The sequence below is a fragment of the Mytilus californianus genome, unplaced genomic scaffold (assembly GCF_021869535.1).
Source record: "Mytilus californianus isolate M0D057914Y unplaced genomic scaffold, xbMytCali1.0.p SCAF_6, whole genome shotgun sequence".
Classification (NCBI taxonomy): Eukaryota; Metazoa; Mollusca; class Bivalvia; order Mytilida; family Mytilidae; genus Mytilus; species Mytilus californianus.
Window position 1 is genome coordinate 111,998,437 of NW_026262712.1, and position 13,857 is coordinate 112,012,293.

The 13,857-nt window shown below is 35.2% G+C and overlaps 1 protein-coding gene across 1 annotated transcript in view; it reads left to right on the forward strand.

Annotated features, from left to right (window-relative positions):
• Positions 1 to 6,169: 6,169 nt before the first annotated feature.
• LOC127706724 (uncharacterized) overlaps positions 6,170 to 13,857 on the forward strand; it is a 74,724-nt gene continuing 67,036 nt past the window's right edge. Inside the window, exon 1 of the mRNA XM_052211382.1 lies at positions 6,170 to 6,240. The gene's annotated coding sequence lies outside the window, so the exon portion shown is untranslated. The remainder of the gene's footprint in view (positions 6,241 to 13,857) is intronic.

Genomic DNA, 13,857 nt, shown 5'->3' on the forward strand with positions numbered 1-13,857 from the left:
TTCTTATGAACATTCTTTTATGCCTCCTAATTTAATATTTTATGTTATTATATCATGTATATTTTATCAAAGTTAACTTATTTGTTGATGTTAAATATGACCTGAATTCAACTCATATTGAGGTTATTTTCCTTGGTAATTAAAATGTATGACTTTCCCAACTGATGTTTATTTTGAGAAGTAGATCAACATCAAGTATAAGCACCGTACATGTTGGGCTGACTTTAATGTTGGCAATCATTTATTTAATAGTATGAAGTTATACAATTTTATTTAACTACAGATCCTGTGTCCAGCCTACGGTAACAAGGACCTGACAATGCTCCATTTTGTCTTTTTTGAAATTTATGGGTGATCCTCTGTCATATTGATGAACACCTTAAAAAATTTGGGGGGTGAGGGTGGGTCAGAATATTTGTTTTATGTCATTATTTTCAGAACAGAAAGTTAAGCAAGACATTGTCATTTACTTGTGTTTGATATTTCACTCTTTTAAGGTAGCTTGATCTCTAAATACATGTAATGTGCAAAGTAAAGGACAAATTTTCAGATTATTATGAAAACTCATATTGCAGAATTCAGTGTTCTCCATTACAATCCCTAGGCTTCTTGTTATTCTGAATACATGATATACTACAAGAAATAAAAATGGTAAATGATAACAATTGTTTTTCTATCTGAACCCTGATGTTCAGAAGATAATGTCTTTAAAGTGCTGTAAACTAAATATTTTTGTGAGAGACTTAATTACAACACTTTTAAGAGTAGAAAAATAAACAGAAAAAAGATAATATTTCGAACTTTAATATATATATGAATACATTACCAAATTCATTAATTGCTGCTATGTATATATATAGAAATGGCTACATATTGAAAATAGCATCTGCAAACATTTGTTGCTTAACAATTATTTATACTTTGGTTTAAAGTTATTGGAAAAATTTCATCAGTAAATGATTTCTAATCCAGGTAAAAACCATATACCGGGGTAACAAGAAAATATATTTTATATGGTAAAGCTTTCAATTAATGTTATGTATAGTTATATTACAATACAAAGAAAATATTGATAATTTGTGTGATAAAATATCCTTTTATATTTTAATGTATTGTATATATTTGAACAAATAAATGATTATATGAAGTAATATATCTCTGAATATTAATAAGTATTGCTGTGTAACAAACGCAAAGAGGGGAGGGAAGTGGGAGTCAGGATAGCAGGGATAGAGGAGGGGAGGGAACTGTTAGAAGAGGGTGAGTAATAAATAGGGATGTTCTGGAAAAGTTTCTTGGACTGATTTTTGTTGGGGGGTAACTAGAATGAATTGGAATTAATGGGAGGGAAGTGGGAATCAGTGACTCCCCTGTTCACCCTTTCAGTAACTGACGAAAATATTCACAATAAAACAATACCATAATTCAGGTTACTTCAAGCATTCTTTGATACCTATGATAATGGGTATTATCGTTTCTTTTATTCTATGGTCTTAATTATCTATTATACTGTTATTTAGTTGAAATCTCTAAAGACATGCATGTTTATGTGTATGACCTAAGTCAGGAATCTTGTCAGTATTTGTCTTTTGTCATATCTAAATCCTCTATTGTAAGATGCCTAATCACTGGATAGTCTTGAGCAAGAGTAACACAACAGATGTGTCTAGTGAAGCATGAGCTGCTGACCCTACTAGTGATCAGATAGAACATCTAGTTTTTCGGTAGGTTCATACTGCTCAATATTTAGTTTTATGTGTAGAGTTTGGTTATTGTTGTTTGTTTCTCACCATTCTTGAAAGGATTGGAACCTTCCCTAAGGCAACAGTTTTTTCTACCAAGATATAGCTGGGATATCAACAATCTATTCACACTGAACAATGGTGCTTTAAATTCTAGGTCAACAAGACATCTCTCTACTCCTTAATGCAACTTGTTTGAAGGAGAAGCAGCAATAAATATTTCGATTTATTTTTTGGCAGTTAAGCTGCCATATGCTAGCACCCTAGATTTGTGTTCTTCCCACTGAATAGTGAAAAAGTGCTGTTGTTATTATCTATCTGGCTTAGTATGTTATTAATAACTAATTGGGCACTTTTTTCATACTATCAATTCTGGAATACAAAAAATATGACCAGAAAAACCTTAAATGATCGTCGAACAACCCAAAATTTTTGAAGTTGCACATAGGAAGTAGTGCTCAATAGAAATCCTTATGTAGTTTATTTTCCACTGTACTTTTGGCTAAGATGTCAAAGAACAATTGTATGAAATATTTAATCGCCGAAAATCTCTAAAGACAAGTCGTTTACATTTCCCAAATGGCAAAAGTCGTAGGGATATTGTTTGTCGTCGATACGTATTAAATACGTCAGTAGTCTATTAATAAGTTGGCGGCAATTTCAAATTAGAAGACGAAATTAACGTAACTTTTAAATTTTGAGGATTCTGATGATAGAAAGGTAATTATTGTTAATCATGAAATTCTTTTTGTTTGAGATGAGTGTTAATAAATTGTGTAATCACATTTGAATTTCATTCTTTTATATTACTCCGTTTTTTACATAAATGACCTTGTCAAGTAATGCACTCTCGGAGAATGCACTACTAGACTGGTTTCCGTTACATATATACCAATATAACAAGTTTTGCAAGTGATAGCTCGTCATTAGTAATTCCGATTTTAATAATTCTAACACCCAAGCCCAAAAAAACAACAACTCTAAATACTTAACAAACTTCTATTCTTTGATTGTTTACTATAGTACCATTAATCAACTGGTGAATGCGTAACCACTGACTTTTGATTGGATTAAATTTGTTAAACACGAGTTGCCTCCCTTGGGAAAACAAAAATATTTTGCGTGTAATTTTCAAAGTATCGTGTTTTGGGGCTATCTATTTTCACGAACACGATCGTGAAATCAGGACAGCGGATCAATATCATGTAGTTCACGCCTAAATCGTGAAAGTTTGCAGGTATTAGTCGTACACGAAACGTAAGTTCGTTTGATTCTGATGTTATTTTTACGGAAATTGACGTACTGGTCGATGTTTTAAGAAATGCGGAACAACTCGTCCCGGAGACAAGTCGGACGGAGTCTACTCGGCCCATCTAACAAGACAACTCGGACCGCTTGTCAGATTTACTTAGGTTTCATAAAATGTAAGCCATCAATTTTCGTTTGTGCCTTATTTAGGGGTATTTTGAGGGGCCTAAAGAAGGGATGGGGTTTACTGTAGAACCATATGGGATTTTTTTTTAATTTTCAAATGACTATTACTCGAAAACAGTAAGTGATAGACACACACGGTCTTCATTAATGAGAACAGGACAATAAAATAAATCAAATAAAATATAGGGTGAATTGTGATTCCCACCCCTATAGCTAAACCATATATATTCTTGTATGGGATAATAAAACAATCAAAATGAAAATAATTTGGGGGAGTACCCATTGTAACCCCACCCCCTTCTGTTTGATAACTTGTAAACAGTCGAGATCCCTACCCCTAAACCATATATATTCATGGAAGAGACAGTATAACAAATCAAATGAAATATAGGGGGAGTCCCGTGAGTCACTCCACCCCTCCTGTTTGAGAACTTTGGAAACGGTTAAGATCCCCACTCCTAAACCATATATATTCTTGTATGGGACAATATAACAAATCAAATGAAATATAGGGGGAGTCCCTGGGGGTCACCACATCCCCTCCTGTTTGGGAACTTGTAAACGGTCGAGATACCCACTCCTAAACCCTATTTATTCCTGTTCGTCATTTCTAAAAGATTTGAATGACAAACAGGACGGTTAAGATCCCCACCCCTAAACTATATATATTCATGTATGGAACAGTATAACAAATGAAAGGAAATAAAGGGGGAAATCCCTGGGGGTCACCACACCCCCTCCTGTTTGAGAACTTGTAAACGGTCGAGATGCCCACTCCTAAACCCTATTTATTCCTGTTCGTCATTTCAAAAAGATTTGAATGACAAACAGGGTCAATCTCCTAGGCGTTACATATGCATATCACTTTACTAGACCAAACCAATGTGAACTGTCCAATGCCAGGCGACCATGGGAATGACGAATTATGGTAGCTTTGTTAGGGAAACTTCGTCACAGCATCCTGTTACAATTATTTCTTGTTCATTATAAAATTTTATTGATGCTAAAAATGAGTCTAGGTTGATTGGATTTACTTAAAATATTTTTTGAATTATTTCATTTATGGCTCATTTTTAAAGAAAACATATGAATCTTTCAAGAAGTGTAAAGCCCAAGAATGTTAGACCAACTGTTTTATAATCACCTGTCATTTTATTCCAAACTTGGTATGGAGTGACATCATGGACTTGGGGTGAAGGTGGGGGTAATTTACATTTACTATGGGCAGGTCAGTCAGACCTCACCTTTGATCCCTGTAGTAGTAAACATTTGTCTGATTTGTTTTTCATAATTTTTGCACTTAAGAACCCAAATTCGGTGTTCCTTCCAGGGAAGCAAATCCGTTCAAACTATTACAAACTCATTCTTCGTCAACTTTTACCACTAATACTGAATGATATATATATGCGTTGCTTTTGAAAACCTTGATAAAATATTAATTAATTTGCCTTAGTAATCATTTCATTAAATAAACAATGTACAATATACAAATGTTTAATGTTTCTTTTTTCAAATCTTAAAAAAAAATTGAAGCAAGACTCCCACAGTTTTCATAATTACGTTTGCCTTGGTTTTTGGTTAACTGCCTACAGCGCTTACAGTGCTTTGATTTTTATTTTTTTTTACTTTTAACAAATTATATATTAAGTAAGAGATGTGAAGAATACGTCAAGGAGATGGCAGTTCAACAACCAAAGACCAAGGTTTTGATTCTTGTAGTATATGTTTAGATCATTAACTTTATGCCTTGATGTTCATACTCTATTCAGAACTTGACATATGGTAAAGACACACGTCTTTGATTAAAGACAGTGACCTATTATATGTGACTTTTTTAATGCTTCCCCAAAAAAAAATCTGGAACATAGTCTTTGCCTTGTGTCTAAAATATTGATTTGATATACTATCTTGCTTGAAACCAATCTTAAACCAATGAAAGAAATTGGGAAGAGGATAAAGCATATTGATCTTAAAGTTGAAGCAGAAGTTTATGGTCGCTGGTTTTGTTTTGGACGAAATCTAGTAATACCATCCATGTGCAGTTTGGGGAAGACAGGTTGATTATTTTTTTCCAGTTTAATTCATTATTTACTATGTTGTTGGTCGATATTTGATTGGTATATCTTTCGTTTAAATCATTTTTATAATCGTAAAGTAATTTGTATATCATTTGTCAATATTTAAACAGCTTGAAACCAACACTTAAACTGATCTATATTGCAGATCAACATGTATATTGTACCTAACATTTCATCATCAGTAACAAGGACATATATATAATAACATTGGCCTTGATCACTACATGTTTACTGCACACTTTAACAGTTTTAGTAAACAAAGCAAACGTTAGCTTATTTTCTTTTTAGCAATAAAAGGTTTTATGCAAAAAGTAGCAATTTATGCACTTTATTATGTCCAATTCATATGTTTACACATTCGCCACTGTTTAACATTTGGCCTTGTTAAATATAAAAATAAGACGTGGTCTGATTACAAATGATACATCTTTCTATAGACTAAATGACAAAGATGTGGACAATTATACGTCACTGTGTGGCCTTCAACAATAAGCAAAATCCCATACCTCATAAAAATATGTGAAAGATTTAACCAAATTTGGAGTTAAAAAGACAACGGTTCATCTATACTAGCACAAAGAACGAAAAACATAAATGGCAGTACAATCCTGGCTTCAATGAATGTGGATGATTAGTGCTTCAGTTAACATGTAAACATAATCAATTACATGCAGTAAAAAGTAAAATAACAAAAAAAAAAAGAACTCCAAGGAAAATTTTAAACGGAAGGTCCCTAAAAACAACTTCCTTTTTTCCAAGAAAAATAAAATTTATTATCATAAGTGTTCTGAAAATTCGACATTTATTTAAAATTACCCATAAAACTAATCTATAATACAGATCTAAATGTACACAAGGAAGCATATCTAAAAATATCAATAAAAAAAATTTCAGTTCCAACCCAATGAGCACGTCTCCATAGTAGTGATAAACAAAGTAAATCATATTCATTTTAACACTTCAAGTGTACACGCAGAAGAAGCAAGGTATGCACTTAATTATGTTTCGTTCATATTAATTGTTAACAATATTTGCCACTATACAGCTTGTTTACTTGTAAAATATCAAAACGAAGAGACGTGATATGTTTTTATTTGAGACAACGTATAGTTGCTTGAATTGACTTCCCTTGGTTTCTGATGGATATTTGTCACAATGTATGTTTTTCCTAATTTAAAGCTTAAGGAAAATTATTATCAATTTAATTTGCTATATTATCCCTAATTCTAATATGACGTGCCTCTTTCGCTCTGTAAACAGCAGCTTGATAAAATTCTCGATACAAATATATATATACTATGCGCGGACTTAGTGATGCACATACTAATGACTGTTACTATTTACCTCCCTGTAAATACACATGTATTATAACGTATGTGCAACACTAAGTCGATTTCGTTGTGTTCAAATTAAATTGAAAAAGAAACTACAGAACCGTTATTCCTATTTTGATGCATAACATGAGGAATTAATGCACTAGAGCTTAAAAGATGTATAAATCAAAATAAAATAAAATTCCGCGAAGTTGCATAAATGATCTTAGCGCATTATAGTCGTGTAAAAACCTGACTGCATACGAATGAAAACTCCTACGCTGAATGTTATTCAGTTACGTGTACGTCCTACGTTCGGATAATATCACAGTAAAAAGGAGTTATGAGGATAGTGTGTTTCATTTTTAACCGGATTTTCGAAGGAAATATCGGTTATTTATTTGGGGATGTACGGCGGACGGGCGGCTGCCAAACAGTGTCTCTTCAATAACATGAAAATGCTGTGATTATTTGTTTTCAAATATGTTGTTTCTTGTGACTTAATGAAGATCTAGGTCAATTTTCACGATTTTAGTATTTTTCCTTTTTGAGTTATCGCCATTTTTAATATCCAAAAGTGGTATTTTAAAATATTTTTCTCTTGTTATCATATCATTCGAGTGACAGATTTATTTGAAAATTTCTGTTTACTGATAAGATCTGTAGGACTATATATAAAGTTTGAAATTCACTAGTAGGACTGTATAAATGAGGTTTGAAATTAACTGTTCGTTATTACACATTTTGTAGATAATAAAGTCTCCCTAAACCATATATATATTCTAACCCCCAACCCCCTTCAATTTGAGAATGTGCCTTTATCTTGTAAACGGTCGAGATCCCCACCCCTAAACAATATATATTCTTGTATGGGACAATAAAACAAATCAAATGAAATATTGGGGTAGTCCCCGGGTTCACTCAACCCCCTTCTTTTTGAAAACTTGTAAACGGTCAAGATCCCCATCCTGAAACCATATAAATTCTTGTATGGGACAAGAAAACTAATCAAATGAAATAAAAGGCGAGTCCCCTGGGGTCACCCAAACCGCCTCCTTATTGAGAACTTGTAAACGGTCGAGATCTCAACCCCTAAACCATATATATTCTTGTATGGGACAATAACACAAATCAAATGAAATATAGGGGAAGTCCATGGAGTCACCCCCACCCCCTTCTTTTTGAAAACTTGGAAACGGTCAAGATCCTCAACCCGAAACCATATATATTCTTGTATGCGACAATAACACAAATCAAATGAAATATAGGGGAAGTCCATGGGGTCACCCCCAACCCCCTTCTTTTTGAAAACTTGGAAACGGTCGAGATCCCCACCCCTAAACCATATATATTCTTGTATGGGACAATAAAACAAATCAAATAAAATATAGGGGAAGTACATGGGGGTAACCCCCACCCCCTTCATTTTGATAACTTGTAAACGGTCAAGATACCCACCCCTAAACCATATATATTCTTGTATGGGACAATAAAACAAATCAAATGAAATATTGGGGGTCCCCGGGTTCACCACCACCCCCTTCTTTTTGAAAACTTGTAAACGGTCAAGATCCCCACCCTGAAACCATATATATTCTTGTATGGGACAATAAAACTAATCAAATGAAATAAAAGGCGAGTCCCCTGGGGTCACCCCAACCCCCTCCTGTTTGAGTACTTGTAAACGGTGGAGATCCCCACCCCTAAACCATTTATATTCTTGTATGGGACAATAACACAAATTAAACGAATTATAGGGGAAGTCAATGGGAGTCACCCCCACCCCCTTCCTTTTGAAAACTTGTAAACGGTCAAGATCCCCACCCCGAAACCATATATATTTTTGTATGGAACAGTAAAACAAATCAAATGAAATAAAAGGCGAGTCCCCTGAGGTCACCCCACCCCATCCTGTTTGAGAACTTGTAAACGGTCGAGATCCCCGTCCCTAAACCATATATATTCTTGTATGGGACAATAAAACAAATAAAATGAAATATAGGGGAGGTACATGGGGGTAACCCCCACCCCCTTCTTTTTGATAACTTGTAAACGTTCGAGATCCCCACCCTAAACCATATATATTCTTGAATGGGACAATAAAACAAATTTAAAGAAATTGAGGGGAAGTCCCTGGGGTTACCCCCCACCCCCCCCCCCCCTTCTTTTTGAAAACTTGTAAACGGTCAAGATCCCCAACCCGAAACCATATATGTTCTTGTATCGGACAAAAAAACAAATCAAATGAAATATAAGGCGAGTCCCCTGGGGTCACACTACCCCCTCCTGTTTAAGAACTTGTAAACGGTCGAGATCCCCACCCCTAAACCATATATATTCTCGTATGGGACAATAAAACAAATCAAATGAAATATAGGGGAAGTCAATGGGGGTAACCCCCGGCCACTTCTTTTTGATAACTTGTAAACGGTCGAGATCCCCACCCCTAAACCATATACATTCTTGATTAGGACAATAAAACAAATCAAATGAAATTGAGGGGAAGTCCCCTGGGGTAACCCCATCCTTTTTTTTTTGAAAACTTGTAAATGGTCAAGATCCCCACGCCGAAACCATATATATTCTTGTACGGGACAATAAAACAAATCAAATGAAATATAAGGCGAGTCCCCCTGGGTCACCATCACCCCCTCCTGTTTAAGAACTTGTAAACGGTTGAGATCCCCACCCCTAAACCATTTATATTCTTGAATGGGACAATAACACAAATCAAATGAAATATAGGGGAAGTCCAGGGGGTCACCCCCTAACCCCTTCTTTTTGAAGACTTTTAAACGGTCTAGATCCCCATCCCAACACCATATATATTCTTGTATGGGACAATAAAACTACACAAATGAAATAAAAGGTGAGTCCCCTGGGGTCACCCCACCCCCTCCTGTTTGAGAACTTGTAAACGGTCGAGATCCCTACCCCTAAACCATATATATATTCTTGTATGGGACAATACCCCCACCCCCTTCTTTTTGAAAACCTGTAAACGGTCAAGATCCCAACCCCGAAACCATATATTTTCTTTAAGGGACAATAAAACAAATCAAATGAAATATAAGGCGAGTCCCCTGGGGTCACCTCCACCCCCTCTTGTTTAAGAACTTGTAAACGGTCGAGATCCCCGACCCTAAACAATATGTATTCTTGAATGGGACAATAACACAAATCAAATTAAATATAAGGGAAGTCAAGGGGGGACACCCACACCCCCCTTCTTTTTGAAAACTTGTAAACGGTCAAGATCCCCATCCCGAAACCATATATATTTTTGTATGGGACAATAAAACTAATCAAATGAAATAAAAGGCGAGTCTCCTGGGGTCAACCCCACCCCCTCCTGTTTGAGAACTTGTAAACGGTCGAGATCCCCACCCCGAAACCATATATATTCTTGTATGGGACAATAAAACAAATCTAATGAAATACAGGGGAAGTCCATGGGGGTAATCCCCACCCCCCTTCTTTTTGATAACTTGTTAACGGTCAAGATCCCCACCCCGAAACCATATATATTCTTGTATGGGACAAAAAAACAAATCAAATGAAATATAAGGCGAGTCCCCTGGGGTCACACTACCCCCTCCTGTTTAAGAACTTGTAAACGGTCGAGATCCCCGCCCCTAAACCATATATATTCTTGAATGGGACAATAAAACAAATTAAATGAAATTGAGGGGAAGTCCTCTGGCGTAAACCCCCAGCCCACTTCTTTTTGAAAACTTGTAAACGGTCAAGATCCCCACCCCGAAACCATATATATTCTTGTATGGGACAAAAAAACAAATCAAATGAAATATAAGGCGAGTCCCCTGGGGTCACACTACCCCCTCCTGTTTAAGAACTTGTAAACGGTCGAGATCCCCACCCCTTAGCCATATATATTCTCGTATGGGACAATAACACAAATCAAATGAAATATAGGGGAAGTCAATGGGGGTAACCCCCGGCCACTTCTTTTTGATAACTTGTAAACGGTCGAGATCCCCACCCCTAAACCATATATATTCTTGATTGGGACAATAAAACTAATCAAATGAAATTGAGGTGAAGTCCCCTGGGGTAACCCCCATCCCCTTTTTTTTTTTGAAACTTGTAAATGGTCAAGATCCCCACGCCGAAACCATATATATTCTTGTACGGGACAATAAAACACATCAAATGAAATATAAGGCGAGTCCCCCTGGGTCACCATCATCCCCTCCTGTTTGAGAACTTGTAAACGGTTGAGATCCCCACCCCTAAATCATATATATTCTTGAATGGTACAATAACACAAATCAAATGAAATATAGGGGAAGTCCAGGGGGTCACCCCTAACCCCTTCTTTTTGAAAACTTATTAACGGTCTAGATCCCCACCCCAAAACCATATATATTCTTGTATGGGACAATAAAACTACACAAATGAAATAAAAGGCGAGTCCCCTGGGGTCACCCCCACCCCCTCCTGTTTGAGAACTTGTAAACGGTTGAGATCCCTACCCCTAAACCAAATATATATTCTTGTATGGGACAATACCCCCACCCCCCTTCTTTTTGAAAACTTCTAAACGATCAAGATCCCCACCCCGAAACCATATATATTCTTGTAAGGGACAATAAAACAAATCAAATGAAATATAAGGCGAGTCCCCTGGGGTCACCTCTACCCCCTTCTTGTTTAAGAACTTGTAAACGGGCGAGATCCCCACCCCTAAACCATATATATTCTTGTATGGGACAAAAAAACAAATCATATGAAATAAAGGGCGAGTCCCCTGGGGATCACCCCCCCCCCCCCCCCCCCCCCTTGAGAACTTGTAAACGGTCGAGATCTCCGACCCTAAACCATATATATTCCTGTTCGTAATTTCAAGAAGATTGGAATGACATTCAGCGTCAACCCATAGGCGTCACTTATGCATATCACAAACCAATTTGTACTGGACTTTTCCCAATGTCAGGCGACCATGGGAATGACGAATTATTGGAGCTTTGTTTGGGAGACTTCGTAACAGCATTCTGTTACAATTATTTCTTGTTACTTATAAGTTTTATAGATTTTGAAAAGACATTGTATTAATGATAAATAAAATTCTGGATTTTTTTCTTCTTTTCTTTGGTAAATTGTTTGAAGAATTTTGTGGCAAGTTTGTTTGTTATTCTGTAAAAAACTAGTTTTCTGAATGCTATATTTTTTTTTTGATGAAGTGAACTCCTTTAAAAACTAAGCTTATATTGTCTATTGATAAACATATATTTAGATTTCTGATTTTAGGGCCCAGTTTTCAAAGTTGGTCCAAATCGGGGTCCAAAATTAAACTGTATTTGATTTCAACATAAATTGAATATACATAGGGTTCTTTGAAATGCTTAATCTAAACCTGTATTTCTTTTCATTATTAATAAGATAATACCACATTGAGGTCCAAAGGGTCCTAAATTAAACTTTTGTTTAATTTCATCAAAAATTGAATTCTTTGGTTCTTTGATATGCTGTTCTAACAATGTTTGAATGTTAAATCATATCTTATTTTAGAGAACTTAGTCATCATCACTGGTTGTTGTTATTATATTATTGATTATAATTTGAAAAATTGCATCATATCTTATTTTAGAGAACTATTTATCCAGTTTGAGTTATTTCCCTTTACACAGAAAATACTACGGATAAAATTAACCTGTGTTTCATTTCAACATAAATTAAATATATATAGGGTTCTTTCAAATGCAGAATCTAAACCTGTATTTAAATATTAGATTTTTGGGCCCAGTTTTCAAGTTGGTCAAAATCAGGGTCCAAAATTAAACTTTGTTTGATTCAACAAAAATTGAATTTATGGGGTTCTTTGAAATGCTGAATCTAACCATGTATTGAGAGATTTTGGATTTCGGGCCCCTTTATCAAATTGGTCCGTTTGGAGGCCAAAGGTTCCTAAAGCAAACTTTTGTCTGATTTTATCAAACATTGAATTCTTGGGGTTCTTTGATATGCTGATTCTAATATGTACTTAGATTTTGGATATTGGACCATAATAGTATTTAAATGTCCAATTTCAAATATTTCAGTTCTTTGACCACATTCATTTTGTGTCATAAACCTATGCTGTGTCAAAATCCAAATTCAGAGCTGTGTTAAGCTTAAATGTAGTTTCCATACTTGCTCAACTGTTCAGGGTTCGACCTCTGCAGGAAAATCCGGTTTGCTGTCACTCTGACAGCCTCTTGTTTATTCTATTGCATTATTCGATCATTTGTGGATTTCAGTGATATGGCGGCTTGACTCCTTAGTTACGACATGTATACTGTGGATTTGACAGTAAATAGTAGCCTACGAAAAAATGTTTGCGTTAAGAATTATGGGGATTGAACACATTTTTTAGTGGTTATTTAAGAAATATTCCCTGCAAGACTTATATTTATTTGAAATTTGTACCTTTCAGCGGGTAATAGCGGGTAAAATAGAACAGCCATACACACGGCAATCTTACCTTCGCTTCAATTTATTTTAAATAACCGTATTTGTCATATTAGAATCGAAATAATTCATAGAAGCCATAGATTTGTTGGAAATTCACACATTGCCTGGGCCGTGTGTAAATTAAAATTTCCAACAAAACAAGTCTACGGCTTCCGTGAATTATTTCATAAATAATACACAGCATTAATATCATAATTGTCTATCATGGATATGTTATACTATCATTGCTATCAAAATATGTGTGTGCGGTCAATATCATGTCTTGATGCATATTTTTGAATATTGTTTTTATCGGTATAATATTGATGTTGTTACCAAATACACATATAAACAATGCTCCGTGTTGAAGGCCGTACCTTGACCTATAATGGTATACTTTTATAAATTGTAACTTGGATGGAGAGTTGTCTCATTGGCACTCATACCACATCTTCCTATATCTAATCACGACATTGCACAAGAGTATGTTTTTCTCTGACGGTTAATGACATCTTTACACTAAATCTATTTGATCTTGATGTGTACTGATTGAGATTAAAGTCTTAGATACATAATATTTTAATTAGTTGTTATTGGAATTAAACTAGCTTTCAGTAACTACGAGTACTCACAGATTTGTATACTGTGTCTTGGGTGTTCCTGTTAATTGTTTCTGTGCATAAATCAGGCCTTAGGTTTTTCTAGTTCTAATTGTGTTTCATTTTCATTTGGGGGTCTTGTAAAGTTTGCTATTTTGATTGTTGACGGCTGTACGGTTACATATAATTGCTAACTTCTACGTCATTTGTTCTCTGGTAGAGAGTTGACTCATTGGCA